Source organism: Peromyscus maniculatus, chromosome 3, assembly GCF_049852395.1.
Source record: "Peromyscus maniculatus bairdii isolate BWxNUB_F1_BW_parent chromosome 3, HU_Pman_BW_mat_3.1, whole genome shotgun sequence".
In the NCBI taxonomy this organism is placed as follows: Eukaryota; Metazoa; Chordata; class Mammalia; order Rodentia; family Cricetidae; genus Peromyscus; species Peromyscus maniculatus.
Window position 1 is genome coordinate 150,907,670 of NC_134854.1, and position 16,833 is coordinate 150,924,502.

The following is a 16,833-nucleotide window of genomic DNA, read 5'->3' on the forward strand; positions in this document are numbered from 1 at the left end:
CATACTGTTTTAATCCTCCACGTGGGGCTGACAGCAGCTGCAATGCCGCACTACCGAGGGAGGAACACTTGGAAGAAAATATCTCGGCAAAACACTGTCCTAATACGATTCTCAAAGGGAAAATGTGTTCAGGATCACACATCTTCATACAGACTCACTTTATGGGTAACTGAATATGCCAAGTTATTCTTTTATAATCTCATAACGTAAAAGAAAATCATTTATAAACAGGGCTCAATTTTCTGTATTTAAAGACATGATGAATCAAATACTAAGAAAGAAATAAACACAGAAAGAAAGAAGGAAAGAGTGGAGAAAAGAAGAGAAGGTGGAAAGAAATAAGAAAGAGGATAAGGAAGGAATGAACGAAAGAAGAGGGAGGTAGGGAGGTGTTTCATTCAGGAATAGATTCTTGAGTTAATGGCCTTTATACTACATCAAGATATCAGGGGGTGAATGCAAACTTACTTTCAGTTAACATAAAATAAAGTACCTATGATACCTAAAATAAACATAGGAAAGGGCACTATGCCACATGCTTGTATTCTCAGTGGGTTCTGTTGAGCCTAAGGATGTACAAGAAAAAGAACAAAGTCAGATACACCCTGTCACATTGAGCCTCAGCAATCTGTCCCGAATGACTGCACTCCAGACAGCACAGGCCCGCAGATGCTGTCTTCCATTTTCTTGCTCCCTTTTCTCACCAAAGAGGGCCATACAATCTAAGGGCTCTTGTCTCTTGAAAGGAGTCATAGAAATGAGAGCCCCTCTTCCGAAAAGGCAGCCCTGAAGCCTTCAGGACTGGCTGCTTTGGTTTGAATGTGAGCAGTCCCCCAAGGGTCCATTATAACTAATGCTTGGCCCACAAGGTGGTGCTGTTGGGAGATGGTGGACCTTTGCTGGGTAAGGCCCAGTGGGAGGTCCTTATGTTTTGGAGATACCCCTTAGAAGGGATTTCCTGTTTGGAAATCTAAGATCTTCCACACACAAGCACCTCAGTCTTGGTGTGGTGAATATCCAGTCCTGTCATCACCAACGGTCAAACCAATGAACTTTGAGGCTCTTAAGAACTAAATAAACCCTTTTTCTTTATAAAATTCACTGCCTCAGGTGTTTTTGGTAGTGATGCAAAGCTGACTAATCATTGGCTATAAAAAAAAAATCCTGCGATTCACCGCAACAGATAGTAGACCTAAGGATCTCATTCTAGGAGTCTTGCTTTGTTCTTAGGAGCCAGTTATATCACACAAAGAGACAAAGGAGAACCACATACAGGCTTTGCTGTGTTATCTCCTCTGTAAGCATGAGGTCACATACATTTAGTCCAGTCCCATTTCTGTGTTCTTCGCTCATCATATCTAAGCATTAAAAGGGGCAGTTCAGGGCCTTTGGGTCTCAGTCTCTGAGCTCACTCGTCATATATAACGTTGCTCAGTACGTCTCCTTCTTCTCAGCCTGCCTGTTGTTTTAGAAGTGTTGACTGTGACCTATGGTCAGTGAGGACAGTAGTACAAATTTCTGTCCCTATAACCACCTGAGAGATTCAGTACCACATGGGTCAATGTGTTCCACGGCTGTACTTACTCAGGGTGCTTTTTATTGAATGCACACTAATCTACTAATCTACCAGTGTTATGGTAGGTGGTAGATATGAATAGGGAAATATAAATGGCTGAAGCGATCATCTTACCAGAAAGACAAAGATTTAATAGCTAAGCACACAGGTAACTGTTGTAACCAGTATAAGTGATGTAGCAGAAAAATAACTCCAGGGTATGAGAGAATGCATGTTGTGAGGGTTTTGGGGCTGTATCAAGTTGTTGTGACAAACCCATAAGCAGTACCAAGAATAACTCGCTGGCTCTTCAGAGGAATATGCAAACCTAGAATGTCAATGCCAATTGATACAAACAATAATTTGTTTTGGAACTATAATCAGTGTTCTGTGGAATCACATTAACGGTATGAATGAGAACATTACTGAAGAGTTTAATAAGGAGGTGTTTGGGGATTGGAAATGTTGGAATGATTAGAAATTTTGCAGATAGGAAAGAAAATCAAGACCAATCCAGGATACACAGTAAGACCATGTTATTAAGAAAAAAAAAAGGTCATGAGTATAATAATTCCTATATTCTACAGAAAACAGGAAGGTAGACTTAGAATGGTGGGGGGAAAAAAACCTCAAACCACAGAAACTGCTCAAAGACAATCCTGGCTGGCAAGGTCAAGGGCCTCAACATGGGCAATTGCTCTTTGGTTTTCATCCTACTTCTTAGAATTGAAGCTGTTCTGATAGGGATTGAAGAGGGGAGGAAGTCAAGCAGGCACCGAGGTGAATGTTGCTGCACTTAGTGCAGCAAGACAAGGACCAAAATAGACAAGGAGGATTTAGGGTCCACAGAAAGTAGGAGGTGAATTTATCGCCAGTAGGCCACTTGCATAACAAGACGCGTGAGTGGGAACAGAGATGTAGACAGAAATTCAGGAATCGTTATAACATGTGGGTGATATTAGCATCATGGGCAATGATATAATTGCATAATGCATCCATTTAGAAAAGGAATAGAGAATGGGGAAGTCTGCATCATCAGTTGGCTGGTCAGAGCTGCAGGCCTAGGGGAGCATGTGTGTGTTTCCCTGGCCACTGTGAATGTGAGCAAGGCACCACAAAGTGGTCCTGGAATTACCTGCTTTAAAACTTTTGTTGGTGTTCCCAGCAGCATAATTAATCATAGTCCATTTTAAGAGTGAAAATAGCTGTTTATCCTGGCATTCCTGAGAACATTGAATTTCAAGTTCCCCTTTATGAAATGGTAAAGTCAACACAACTGCAGTATTACCCAAGACCAGTAACCTATAGGCAGCTAATTATGCTTCAAACTAAACAAAACTATTCAGTTCCTCATGTGGCAATCCTTTGAAAGGGAACTAGTCCTTTCCTTCTTGAACAATAAGCTGTTTTACAAGTCGAGGTGCCCCTTTGTTCCCAGACGCTTAACTCTCACATCACTTCATTATTGTTGACAAGAAATTTCCGGGCATGATGTGCAACTGTGGACAAGTGATTGAAGAGAGGTAACTGGGGGAGAAACAGGTGCTTCCAAGGCGGGCCAAGTCAGTACATCCACCTGGCTGCTTGTGCAGAACCAAGTGCTTTCCAAGTTCATAAACAAAGCTCAAGTTTTTAACCCTTCCATTTGCCAAGCATCCCCTAATCCAAAGTATCACTCCACCCAGGCAGACCGACAAATATGAAATGGAACCTTATTAAAGATGCCCAACAATACATCGGTGAAGACACGTTGAATCTCTAACTTCAGTTTTACACTAGAGAAAATGCCAAAAGCTTGGAGCAGTGGATACAAAAGTTGGAGACATGATGTGTGTGAATCCTAAAATCATAAGGAATCATTTATAACATGCAGTTCATCTTCCAAATTCCCATCCTTCCGCAGGAAGCTGCAAATTTGATTGACAGAAACACAGACTCAGCAAAACACTCACCTTCAGCTAACACCGCCCTCTCAACACAGACTTATTTGTTGGCTCAAAGACACATCGAGATATGAATTTCAGAAATTGAGTTTGGGTAGAAATAAGGAAAGTAATATAATGAAGCTCATAGGCCACAAACAAGCTGAACCCAGAGCCTGTGTGTTATTTTGAAGGAAAAGGTATGACCCTTTCTCTCTGTTTATAAGATGAAAGTGAGTTCCCTGAGTAAGACTCTTTCCATATCAATTCCCAGATTATAAAACTGAGTTTTAGTACTTTGAAGGACAGGAGAGCTACTGAGAAGCTGTGTCCTATTTCCTGTTTATCTTTTCTATTTCTTGCTACATGAAAAAAAAAAACCAAAATAAAATAAATTGAAATATTCGTAGCTGGGTGGGTCTGGGCAATCTCAAACAAGCCCGATCACTCTTCAAGCCTGGGTGCTAAGCTCACTGCAGTTTCTGTGGTGATATTTGAAAGGTTACCTTTAACTGTGACTTGTGTTGAACACACCTATCTTTCCACCACTCTGTATCATATCACTGTGGCACAGTGATAATATGTTTAAGGGGGACACACTCTCTTGCTCAGTCTGAGTTTGCCTCCGGCCGGTTCTAATTTCCACCGATTCTGACATATTCCTGCAACAGTAAATATCAGGTATGTTCAGCCAAACTACTATGACTGACTGTTGTTGTATAAGATATGATATCATTTACAATCAGTTTCAATGGCTCTACAATCCTTTTGTTGCTGACGTTAAGTTCTGATAACACAAAGTCACTAATTCCTCTTATCTTTGGCTTCTTGTCAATGCCTACCATGTAAATATTACTTTGAAAGCCCTTCAGATAATTAACCGGGCAAGGATAAAACCTAGCCGGAGAATTCCTGTACAGTAATCTGTCATTCATTGTCAAAGGTAGTGAGTATGCAATCATTAATTAACAAGAGAGATATTACTCCCACTCTGAGGCTCTTCAGCCTAACATGAGGCATTTTAAAGGCCAGGTGCGGAGCAGGGTGGATGGACGTTGGTACCCACAGGGACGGCTGCAGGGGAAAAAGACAACGAAGGTGAACCTGTGCAGACTTTCATTAGCAAGTCTCTCAAGTGCAAGGAGCCCACATAGCTAAAATGGCTAGCATGCGGATTGAGCAGGATGCAGTGAGCAAACCGAGATACCAAATGGTGGGGTTACTTTGTTCTCACTTTATACTAACAGCGACTTGACTCCATTAAAGTGTTTTTAGGTGTAAGAGTAACAGTCATGCCCTCTCAGTTGTTATTTGTTTGCTTGGTGGGTTACATATTTGAAAGAAAGAAAGAGAGAGTTAAACCCAAGATCTGCAGTCAGGGAGCTGGAGCCCCAGGGAACTGGTACAGGGTCCCATTCCAAGCTCAATGGCCCGAGGAGCATGGCAACCGATGAGGTTATCTCCAGTCCCGATTCCAGCACCTCACATCTGAAGACCGTGATGCTTTCTTTCATCCAAGGACAAGGCAGACACAACCTGACCTCTCAACTCAAAAGTCAGGCAGAACCTGGCCTTTTTTGCTCTGTGAGGTCTCAGTTGATTGGATGTGGCCCCCACACATGGAGGGAGGGGCAGGCTTTGTTCAACCACCAATTGAAATCTTTTTCTTACTTAGAGGGAGGCAGAAGCACACACTCCCTGTAGGGAAGGGCTGTCTTCTTTCCCCGTGCCCTACTGAGAAGTGCTTTACCCACTCAGCCAGCTTCCTGGCTGTTCTTCAAAAAAATTTTTTTTTTCTTAACTTGGGGGAATTGGAAGTTAGGCCTCTTTTGTTGATTTCCCAGTTTTTATGTTATATTATTGTATTGTGTAATTATCTTAGAGGTAATTTCACAGTTATCTCTCCAAGAAATAAATGCCCTTAAATGTTGAAAGAAATACACAGATAATTCTGATTCAATAGGAAATAGCAGTGTTTGACCTAGAACATCATAGTTCCATCCTACCCTCCTCTAAAGGTCCCCATTCGGTCATTTGTAAGTTGACCTGATCATAATGGCCAAGGCATCAGCTATTTGATAGTTAAATGCATTTTAACATAAAATAAGTAAATATTGAAAATACTTGGAAGTCAAAATTAAAGCATTTCTAGCAGTGAGGATTTTAGGTGCACAAAACTATAGGGTTATTTTGTGTCAGAAGAACAACATTGAATTAATTATACTAATTTGCTTTTAAGGTGAGACCTATGAAGTGATTTCTGTAGAAAATTTCTGTAGAAAACCTAAAAGGAAAATTTAGTTCGTTTTCTCAGTAAATGAATACCTTGTGGTTTTTATAGTCTTCACAGTATTCAAAATTTACTTTTTTTAAAAAAAAATTAGAGTATCAGCCTCTAATAGTTTCCAATATAATTTAAACAGAGCTCATAGAAATGCCTGTCCTTTAAGTGCCCAGTGTGTTCCAATGCACTACAGAACGTGGACAAGAGCATTCAGACACGTGAAGGAGTGGCTGGTGTCAACCTCCCATATTTATACTATCTAAGAACCTGGACAAAGCATGGATATGCTGTTCTTGGCTTGGCCAGTGGAACCACATCTTCACTGTGCCAAGTCTTCGGTTCGCACATTCACCCCCTCCTTCCAATCTCTTCACTGCACAAACATTCACTTATTCCTTGGATTGACACCTTGGAAAAGCTGTTGTTTGCTCATGGAGGACAGGCCTTGCTCTGAGGCCTCTAACAACTTCTCTTGGTCAAAAGTGGTTTCATTAGATAGCTCAAAAGAGGCTTCAAAAGCACAGTGACTACAGTGACTATTCAACACATGGACAAGAATGGGGCCTTTGACTGGGTAGAGGGGATCTTTGTCCTCATAACATAGCCATGTTGTAAATGTGACCACCAGAAGCCCAGAGAGCATCCTTGAAGAGGTTCACGGAGCCAAGGCTTCTGCCCATCTTCTTGTGAAGAAAGAATATTTTCTTTCAGGTTGATGCCAAAGTATAGCCTGTTCAGGAGAGCAGAGGCATAGTTTCTGGGCCTTTGGGTCACTTTATTTCATCTATTTTCATTTAATGATAAGTACACTTTACGTTTTCTCTTCTTGGTGCTTTAAATGTTCTGCTAGCGTTGATTTTGATTTCCACATTTTCTGTAACTGAAACATCGATGAAGGCCAGGCATGGTTATACACACCTGTAATCCAGCTAAGGCCTGGGGATGTAGCCAAGTGGTAGAGTGCTTGTCTAGTATGTGCGAGGCCTTAATCCCCAGTGGAAGGCAAAGCCAGAAGGTACAGGTTCGAGGCCAGTCTATGTTATATAGTGACACACTGTTGAACCAGGATTGAGATAGAACTCAGTGACAGAGGGTTTGTTTTGCACATCCAAGGCCCAGAGTTTGAACCCTAGCATCCCACCTCTCTCTCTCTCTCTCTCTCTCTCTCTCTCTCTCTCTCTCTCTCTCTCTCTCTCTCTCTCACACACACACACACACACACACACACACACACACAGTGTTTCTTAATCTAGTGTATAGTGTTTCTATTTACTATTTACTAACCAGATTTTCTCGATGCAAGAATATAGTTACCTTTTGAAGTCTTTGATGTTCCATTCCATTTATATGTGTTGTAATAGGTGATTTTTAAATTTCTAGCCTGACTTGGTGACTCATACATACAACACCAGCACATGGAAGGCTGAGGCAGGGTGCCTGTCAGTATCAGGTCAGCCTAGCCACATAGCAAGACCCTGTTACAGAAAGCACCAAAGGCTGAGGTTGTAGCTCAGAGTCAGAGGGCCTGTCTAGCATGCAGAAGGCCCGAGTCCCACCTCCAGCACCACAACACGGATCAATCGATCTCTGAGGCTGTAAAACTCTTTCTCACCAAATTGTCCACATCTCAAAGCAAATAGCAGTGAATCAGTTATTTGACTAATTCCACAGATCAGTACTGAGGACTAATAGTCAGACCCCCTTACCCCTACAGTGACTTTTAGTATTATCTAATTTATACTGGTTGGATGGACTGGAGACTCTGTTGAAAGTGTAGTTCCCAGACCTGCAGTCTGGACTGTGTGTGAGAAGCTTGCTGTCTCGGGCCTCTGCAGCTCTCAAACCAGAGTCTGCCAAGAGCCTCAGGGGCTGTGTGTGCACAGAAGAAAGGACTGGACAGACAGTCAAGGTCATTTAAGTTCTGTTTTCTGTGCTCACCACTGATTAGCAAAACTGCTAAGCTTCCAGCCCTAGACTCTTATTAGATGAAGCAATTTCTAACTCAAGTTCTAAAAATCATTGCCAAAGTAAATTTGTTTATACAGCACACATTTCAATACACTTTAGGTATTTTGTTCTTTAAGATTCAAGAAGCAAGGCCGGGCGGTGGTGGTGCACGCCTTCAATCCCAGCACTCAGGAGGCAGAGCCAGGCGGATCTCTGTGAGTTCGAGGCCAGCCTGGTCTACAAAGTGAGTTCCAGGACAGGCGTAAAGCTACACAGAGTAACCCTGTCTCAAAAAAACAAAACAAACAAACAAACAAACAAACAAAAAAGATTCAAGAAGCAGGGGATGGAAAGGTGGCTCACTAGTTAAGAGCACCAATTATTCTTCCAGAGGGCCTAGGTTCAAGTCCCAGCACCCACATGGTGGCTTACAATTGTCTGTCACTACAGTTCCAGGTGATTCGATGTCCTCTCCTGACCTTTCAGAGCACTAGGCATACATGTGTTGTACAGATATACATGCAGGTAAAACACTCATACATGTTAAAATTAAATATATACATATATACATACATATATATATATTTTGGTTTTTTCGAGACAGGGTTTCTCTGTGTAGCTTTGTGCCTTTCCTGGAGCTCACTTGGTAGCCCAGTCTGGCCTCGAACTCACAGAGATCCGCCTGGCTCTGCCTCCCGAGTGCTGGGATTAAAGGTGTGCGCCACCACACCCGGCTAAATATATATTTTTAAAAGAAATTGAAGAAGCAATTTAAGAATTTGACTATTTGGAAAAAAAATCCAAAGTGTAGAAAAGTTCAAAATGATTTCCATATGAAATGATTTGTTAAAAACAATCAGTTCCAGTCTTTTATTTGATTTGGCTTTTCTTTATGTTACTGTACATCATGCCATGCTTTTCATTCTTCAGAACTGCACAGGTTAAATTGATTATGGAGTTCTTTCTCCCTCCGATCCAAGAAATGCTTGCAGGCATTATTGCCTTGCTTTGTTTGCATGGCTTTAGGGGTTGACATGACCGGGGTGATAAGGGAATGAAGAAAGGATAGACAGACAGACAGACAGACAGGCAGGCAGGCACGCACGCACGCACGCACGCACGCACGCACGCACGCACTAAAAGGCTGAGATCAGGTGGGCCGTGTGCTCTGATGGAGATGTAATCACAACTGGAAACTCAGTACACTTATTTTCTACTTTAGAGTGAAGGAAGTGGGTTTATTGTAAGAGTAGGATTTACTAATCTTAGTAGGGGGTCTCTGCAGGGGAGCAGTCTCAGACTGTAGAAGTCCTAAAGAAGGGAACAGTGGTCCACACTTTCTGCATACATTGTTAACATTGGCACATGGACCAGGGGAAGGCTTTGCCATTCCCATGGGTCTGAGGCATTGAGGTCCTTGACATGGCTGTGCCCAGGTCAACTATACACATTCACTCAGGACTTCATGAATTCTCCACACATTACGTTTGGACACTGTGCAAGTTAAAAGGACACTTGGCCCACTGCATGACAGGGACTCTGAACTTGGATCCACTTGGATAGCTGGGGCATTTCAAATTCCTATCAGTATCTTATCGATGCTTATATTACAAGATACATATTTTGCTTTAGAAAACACTGGAGATTTATGTTGTTGGTTGTTTTATTCTTTTTACTCTTTTGCTCTTTAGCTCTTTTGGGGGCCCACCATCCAGCTCCCAAATAAATCTACATGGAGTCTTATTATTACTTATAAATGCCCAGCCTTAGCCTGGCTTGTTTCTAACCAGCTTTTCTTAAATTATCCCATCCATCTTTTGCCTCTGGGCTTTTATCTTTTTTCTATTTCTATATACCTTTCTTTCACTCTTAATCTGTGGCTGGTTGTGTGGCTGGGTGGCTGGCCCTTGTGTCTTCCTCTCCTTGTTCTCTTGCTCCTCCCAGATTTCTCCATTTATTCTCTCTGCCTGTCAGCCCCGCCTATCCTTTTTGCTGCCTTGCTATTGACCATTTAGCTCTTTATTAGACCAATCAGGTATTTTAGACAGGCAAAGTAACACAGCTTCACAGAGTTAAACAAATGCAACATAAAAGAATGCAACACATCTTTGCATCATTAAACAAATGTTCCACAGTGCAAACAAATGTAACCCATCTTAATATTCTACAACAGATTTATATTGGAACATCTTTATTTAGTAATTGCTCACTGTGCTGTTTCTTCTAGGGAGAGAATCAATACAATTCATCACCAGGATGTTGTGCCAGGGAAGAACACAATGCCTTAAACGTAGCAAGACTGCAATAAGTGTATATTAATTGAAGTAATAAGTAAATGTAAATTTTATTGCTTGAAAAGTGGTTCTCAAAGAATGTGGGCCCCTGAGTCAGGGACACTTTTCATTTATGCCCCACTGTTCATTCTCCGCCTGTTTTTCTTCATTGTGGTTGGCCTAGGGATTATAAAGAAGTGCACGTGTGATTAAGAAACTCTTTAAACTCTGGGAGTGAAAAGTGAAATGTTAACTTAAAAAATTAGGTGTATGGATGTTTTGGCTGGGTGTTTGGATGTCTTAGAGGCTAGAAAGGATGTCAGAGCCCTTGTAACTGCAGGTACAGAACCTTATGAGTGCCATGTGGGTCTTCTGGAAGAGCAGTCAGTGCTCTTAACCACTGAGCCAGGCTCCAGCTCAGCTTATGGTTTCTTTAGATGTTGGCAGTCAAGTTTGGGGTGATTTTACTGCTATGACTAATGGAGTACCATTGTTTCGAGCTACTAGATGACAGATTAATGAGAGCAAGGAAGGAGAAAAGAGAGAAAGAATGAAGGGGGGATGGGAAAGAAAAGCCAATGCAGTGTGGTGGCTCATACTTTTTATCTTAGCACTTGAAAGGCTAAAGCAGGAGAATTGCCATGAGTCTGAGATCAGCCTGGGCTGCCTGGTGAATTATAGGCCAGCCTATCTCAAAAAACAAAGGGTAACAAGAAAAGGTAAGGATATACCTATCTGATCTCTAGTTCACACTGATTCTAATCTAATACTTCAGAATTATTCTGGACTTCTGACTTGACATGTTTACAAGTGCATTTTCCATTACAATGCAATGTGGCTTTCATGATCAACAATGCCCTTATTTATTGACTCAACCAATTTAATTATTTGCAATCCGATAAATCTTTAAACTTCCCCAAGACATCCCTCTATCTACAAGTCCCCTCCCCTCCAACTATGCCCCTGTATTTCTCCATCTGCAAGTCCCCCTCCGCCTTGATTGTGCTCCTGCTTGACTCTTCTCCCCTGCATCAGTACCCTGCCTGCTTCCAGGAGGACTCCCCAGGTTCCCACTGTACAGATGGATTCCGATGTCTTCCCTCTTGACGTCACTAACAGGTCCTTCAGCGGAGGGCACTTTTTGTCCTCACCACCTGACACTCCTGCCTACTGCTTGGGTGATATCATTCACTACAGACCCCAGGGAGTCTTCCTATGCCTCCCATCCTGGCCCATGCGTAGGTCTTTGTCTCCCAGAAAGCTATGCTTCGGTGGGCATCTCATTTCCATAGATCTTAAAGCTATGATCAGATTTTTATCCTTCATGCAAATTAGTCTGAGTTATCCTTCATGAGTTAGTTTGCCTGGTCCATGAATTCTCGCACAGAAGACATGGACTCTGGAGGCACAGAGACAAGGGACAGGGGGATTGCATTTTGCTTTGGTTCTACTTGTCCCAAGCCCTGCATATTCTCTCCATATCTTACTGCCATGTTGCATAGAAGCATTTGGAGGCATTTTGAGTTTTCCAGGCATGCAATGATCTACCTGTATCTTAAACAGCAGTGGTTTCTCCCATATACTTTCCATTTCTGTTTTGGGGAATTACATTTCCAGATTATGACTTCACAGGAGGCGACTCTGACTCAGATACTGCCTGAATGTTCCCTTTCCCTGGCTTCATTAGTTCACCGTACTGACTGAGTGCCCTCTGTACCAGCACGGAGAAGGTCATCTTCAAAAATTCAAATAAGAAGCTGGAGTTTTACAACTGTCTCAAAAGGTGGAGATTACTCGTTGCAAATTAAGATTAGTTAGTACTTATTCACTAGAAAAGATGATAGGATATTATAGCATAAAATTTGTAAAGAACTATTTGCTGCTCATTTTAGGTGTAAAACTGATTGTCATCGGGCAAGTTGAAACCTCTTGAAAAACTGATGTTTTTGTCTGTCAAATGAGAAAAGCAACAGTATCCACAACATGGGTTTTAAATAAAGATCAAATGAATCATTAAAGACAAAATATTTAGAATGAGTTCTTGCCTGCTGCAAGATTGGCGAATAGGTAGAGAATTTGTGCCTAAGCCAACCTTGGATGTGGTGATCTTTTGGCTGTTGTAGAATGCGGCCACTGCACACTGTCCTGTCTCTATGGTTCCATACAGACTTACACAGCCTACTCTGTGGCTAGCTTAACTGAACTTTCTAGCCAAAGGAAAGGTCAGTTTGCTTAGAAAAAGGAGCGATTGCTTGCTGGGTGCCAGGCAGTGGTGCACATTGTTCCAGGAAGAAGGAGGACATAAATATTTTGCTGTGCCCTGGACTCTGCCTAATTGATCTGTCACTGTGCAAATGATTACAGCAATGTTTGGTTGATTCACTCCAACCCAAGCACAGAGACATTCTTCCATGCTTCCCTCGTCTTCCAGGACTCAAAAGTGCGGGGGGGGGGGGGGGGTGGGGGTGGGGGTGGGGTGGGGGGTGGAGTGCAGAGACTGAAAAAAAAAAAACGAACAAAAACCCTATAACAACACCCCGCCCCCCAATAAAAATCTAAGTGTCACTCAGATCTTTCAAAGGCCAAGCATTTTCTTTTAGTATAAATAAGGAAGTTCTTATTTGGGATTAGAAAACATTAGACATAATGCTAATGTCTTTGTTAAGCCTTTTCTGATCTGAGCTGTGTCCAGCTTCCCTTTGTTCATTGACCTGTGACACCTTTAAGTATTAGAAGTACAGGGAGACTCTACGGATGTCATCGTCCCGTATCAAAGGGAAATGTTCTAAAAAGTGGAGGTTTTAATTCTTCAGGTAAAATGATTATTATGCAGGATAGCCCTGATTAAAAGTGATGTAAATAAAAGCATGTAATTTTAGTTTTGAAGAAACTGTGCAACCACAAAAACTAATGCCTCAGCTAACAAGACATTTGTGGAGTCAAGATACACGTGGCTCTTTTTGCTGCCCCAAAGTTCTATTCCATTACATCAGTAAGATTAGGAATAAGTCCTCTGTACATCTAATAAATAAATCTAATCAATTTTCTCATATTTGAACCTACTTTTTCTTGAACTCCTTTTTTATTATAATGTGGACACTTGACACGAAAACTGCCATCTTTACAAATTTTAAGTGCAGAATTCAATATTATTAATTTAGCAGTGTTGCATAGCAGATTTCTAGAATTTATCATCTCATATTATCAAATTTTTATACCTATCGATAGCAAGTTCCCATCCCTCCCTGCCCCCTCCATTCCACTCTCTTTTCTATGAGATTCACTAGTTTGTATGCCTCTCAGAAGGGGAATCAGAGACACTTATCCTTAAGATTAAATTGAATCTGGGGCTGGAGAGATGGCTCAGTGGTTAGGAGCACTGGTTGCTCTTACAGAGGACCAGAGTTCAAATCCCAGCACCCCTATGACAGCTCACAACTGTCTGTAACTCTAGTTTCAGGAGCTCTGACACCCTCCTCTGTCAAGCATGAGGTGTACAAATATACATGCAGGCAAATATATACACATAAAATAAAAATAAGCCAGGCAGGCTGGTGGTGTGCTCCTTTAATTCCAGCACTCAGGAGGCTGAGGCATGGAGAACTCTGTAAGTTTGAGGCCAGCCTGGTCTACATAGTGTGTTCCAGGACAGCCAGGGCTACATAGAGGGGCTCTATCTCAAATAACAAAACAAAACTCCCAAACAACAACAAAACATTAACAGTAAGAGTAATATAATAAGAATAATACATAAGTTTTTATTTAAAAAGATGAAGTGGACTCCTATTTTCATGCCTCTGACTCACAGGATGTTGGGCTATTTGCTTTAGTACTTAAATGGCATGACCAAAATTAAGCAGTGCTGGCCAGGACCGTGTGTGAGGCCTGTGGAGTTTATGGAAGTCCCACTTCAGAACAAGCAGAAGGAGGCCTTGGGAAGGTCACGAAGAGCTGGTGGTCTGCCTCACAAGGGCTCCGTTCACCCAGGTTTAGACTAAGGCACAATCTCCATCTCTGTCTTTTCAATCCCTGTTTCACAATCACAGAACCCAACAACTTCTGAAACAAGAGCAAATATTTAAAAATGTGTTTCCTATTTCAGACCCAGTGGACTTCCTCAAACACTTCTTCAAATACTTTGTTATCAAGAGATTTTTGCCCATACTAAGACCTGTGCACAAAATGATCCAACCCCCCATTTCCTAGGAGGCCTGTACCTTTGAGCCAAGGCATAAGACGGTACCGTTGAGCACAGTGCCAACCTGGAGAAGCCCTTCCCTCACCATCTCTGCTTTCATTCTCTTTGACACATTTAGGATTTTTCATCCATATTGCTTCTGACATTGCTAATTCCTTATTTGTTTCCTCTACTTAATAGCAGAAAGCAAAACCTTTCTTTTTCTACTTTCTGTTTCTAAGCATAGGACAATTGCTCAGTATGTATTTATAAAAAAATGGCTATTTATATTAATATTATGGAGAAACTGACCAGATGTGAATTATTCAATTACTAGTTATGAACAAAGTTTATTTTTCAAATAACTGCTTTAGCCTCTTCAGTAAGAATAGCTTTATATTAATTTTATTTTTATGCATATTGATGTTTTGCCTGTATGCACGTCTGTGCACCACATGCTAGCAGTGCCCATGGAGGCCAGAAGAGGACATCAGATCCCCTGGGATTGGAGTTACAGATTGCATTAGTCAGAGTTTTCTAGAGTAACAGAATTTATAGAATGACTCTTCCTCTAATTATAAAAGGGGATTTATTAGAATGACTTACAGGATGCAGTCCAGCTAATCCAACAACTGCTGACTGTGAATGGAAAATCCAAGATCCCAGTCATTGCTCAGTCCACAAACCTGATGTCTCAGCTTCAGTATGCACTGGAGTCCTGAAGAAGTTGGCTCTAATGCCAGTGAAGGAATGGATGTGCTGGCAAGGAAAGGGTAGGCTAGCAGGCAAAGAACAAAAGCTTCCCTTTTTATGTCCTTATCTAGACTTCCAGCAAAATGTGTGGCCCAGATTAAACGTGTGTCTTCCTACATCAAGATCTGAATTAAGGGCATGTATCTTCCCATCTCAAAGTGGATTCATCCACTTCAAACCAAGCTCCCCCCCCACACACACAAAAAAAATCTCTCACAGGTGTGTCCTCCAATTCTGGATTGTAATTCATTCCAGATGTAGTCAAGTTGACAACCAAGAACAGCCATCACACAGATGGTTGTGAGCTGATATATGGATGCTGGTAATTGAACCCAGGTCCTCTGGAAGAAAGGTCAGGAGTCTGAAATTAATCCTTTGTTATTGATTGTGGTGCTGAATGAATAGGGTGGCATGTTAATGAGCCAATTATTAAGAATATTATTTTATTCACATTATGCATAAAATAAAAACACCCTTTAAAATATTATAGCAAAGTCAACTTCTTCAGGACTCCAGCACATACTGAAGCTGAGACATCAGGTTTGTGAACTGAGCAATGACTGGAATCTTGGACTTTCCACTCACAGTCAGCAGTTGTTGGATTAGCTGGACTGCATCCTGTAAGTCATTCTATAAAATATAATTTTGCGGCTTGCAGCACAAGAATATGGTTAGAGAGCCATACTCCAGTTATAGAATGTGAATGAAAACACAACACAAGATGATTATGTAACTACAACATAATATTTGAAAACTAATGTATATTGGCAACGTGTCACATTCTTCTTTATTTTATTTTATTTTATTTGGGTTTTTTGAGACTGGCTTTCTATGTGTAGCCTTGACTGTCGTGGAACTTGCTCTGTAGACCAGGCTGGCCTTGAACCCAGAGATCTGCCTGTCTAAAGGTGTGCACCACCACCGCCTTTGGAACCCATCTCATACTCTGTATTTTTAAACTGAATTTAATCTGAAAAGAACAAGTCATTGTGGTTCTGCTAAAAGTCAATATCCTCTCTCCTCTCTCTGTCTCTCTCTCTGCCTGTCTGTTTCTCTCTGTCTCTCTCTCCTCTCTTCTCTCTTTTCTCTCAAAGGAAATACTGACCTAACATGAAGAGATGTGCTACAGATACTTCAAACCTATACACTAAAACTCAGGGTAAAATTATGTTTGAACTTTTGGCTAAAGTTATATTTGATCATGCATCAAAAACACTTGAGAATTGTCCAAGGAGTCTGCCTCTTCCTGAAGTCCATAAGCCCTAATTTTATGTGTTTTAAAGATAAATACAGTGGGGCTGGAGAGATGGCTCAGAGGTTAAGAGCACTGACTGTTCTTCCAGGGGTCCTGAGTTCAATTCCCAGCAACCACATGGTGGCTCACAACCATCTGTAATGAGATTTGGCGCCCTCTTCTGTATATTTAATAAATAAATAAATCTTTAAAAAAAAAAGATAAATACAGTGGTGGCTGTTGGTTATCTCACAAGACTCTAACTGGCTCTGGTTGGCTAGTGCTCAGTAACTAAGTGGCAATAATGCCCAAATACCTCAAATACAGGTCTTTAAAAGAAAAATTTGAGTGTGCTGCAGGAGTGTTTTTTAGACTGCTGTCTACAGCCTAAGGCAATAGGTCTTGTTTTTGTCCATTAATTTATTACTGGTACAGAGGCTTGAGAAGAACATTGTTACCTCAAACTCCCTGTGTAGCTGGAATGACTTGAACTCCCAATCCTTCCTCCCCCACCTCTTCAGTACTGAGTACTGTGTAGATGTAACCAACCGTCTTATTAAATAAGAAACACAGAAACAATGTAAAAGAGAAAGCCGAGAAGTCAGAGCTCAGAGCTAAAATCTCACCCTTCCTCCTGCTGTCCCAGCTTCGCGAAAAGAGACCTACTTCCTGTCGGTTCGTATTTTTA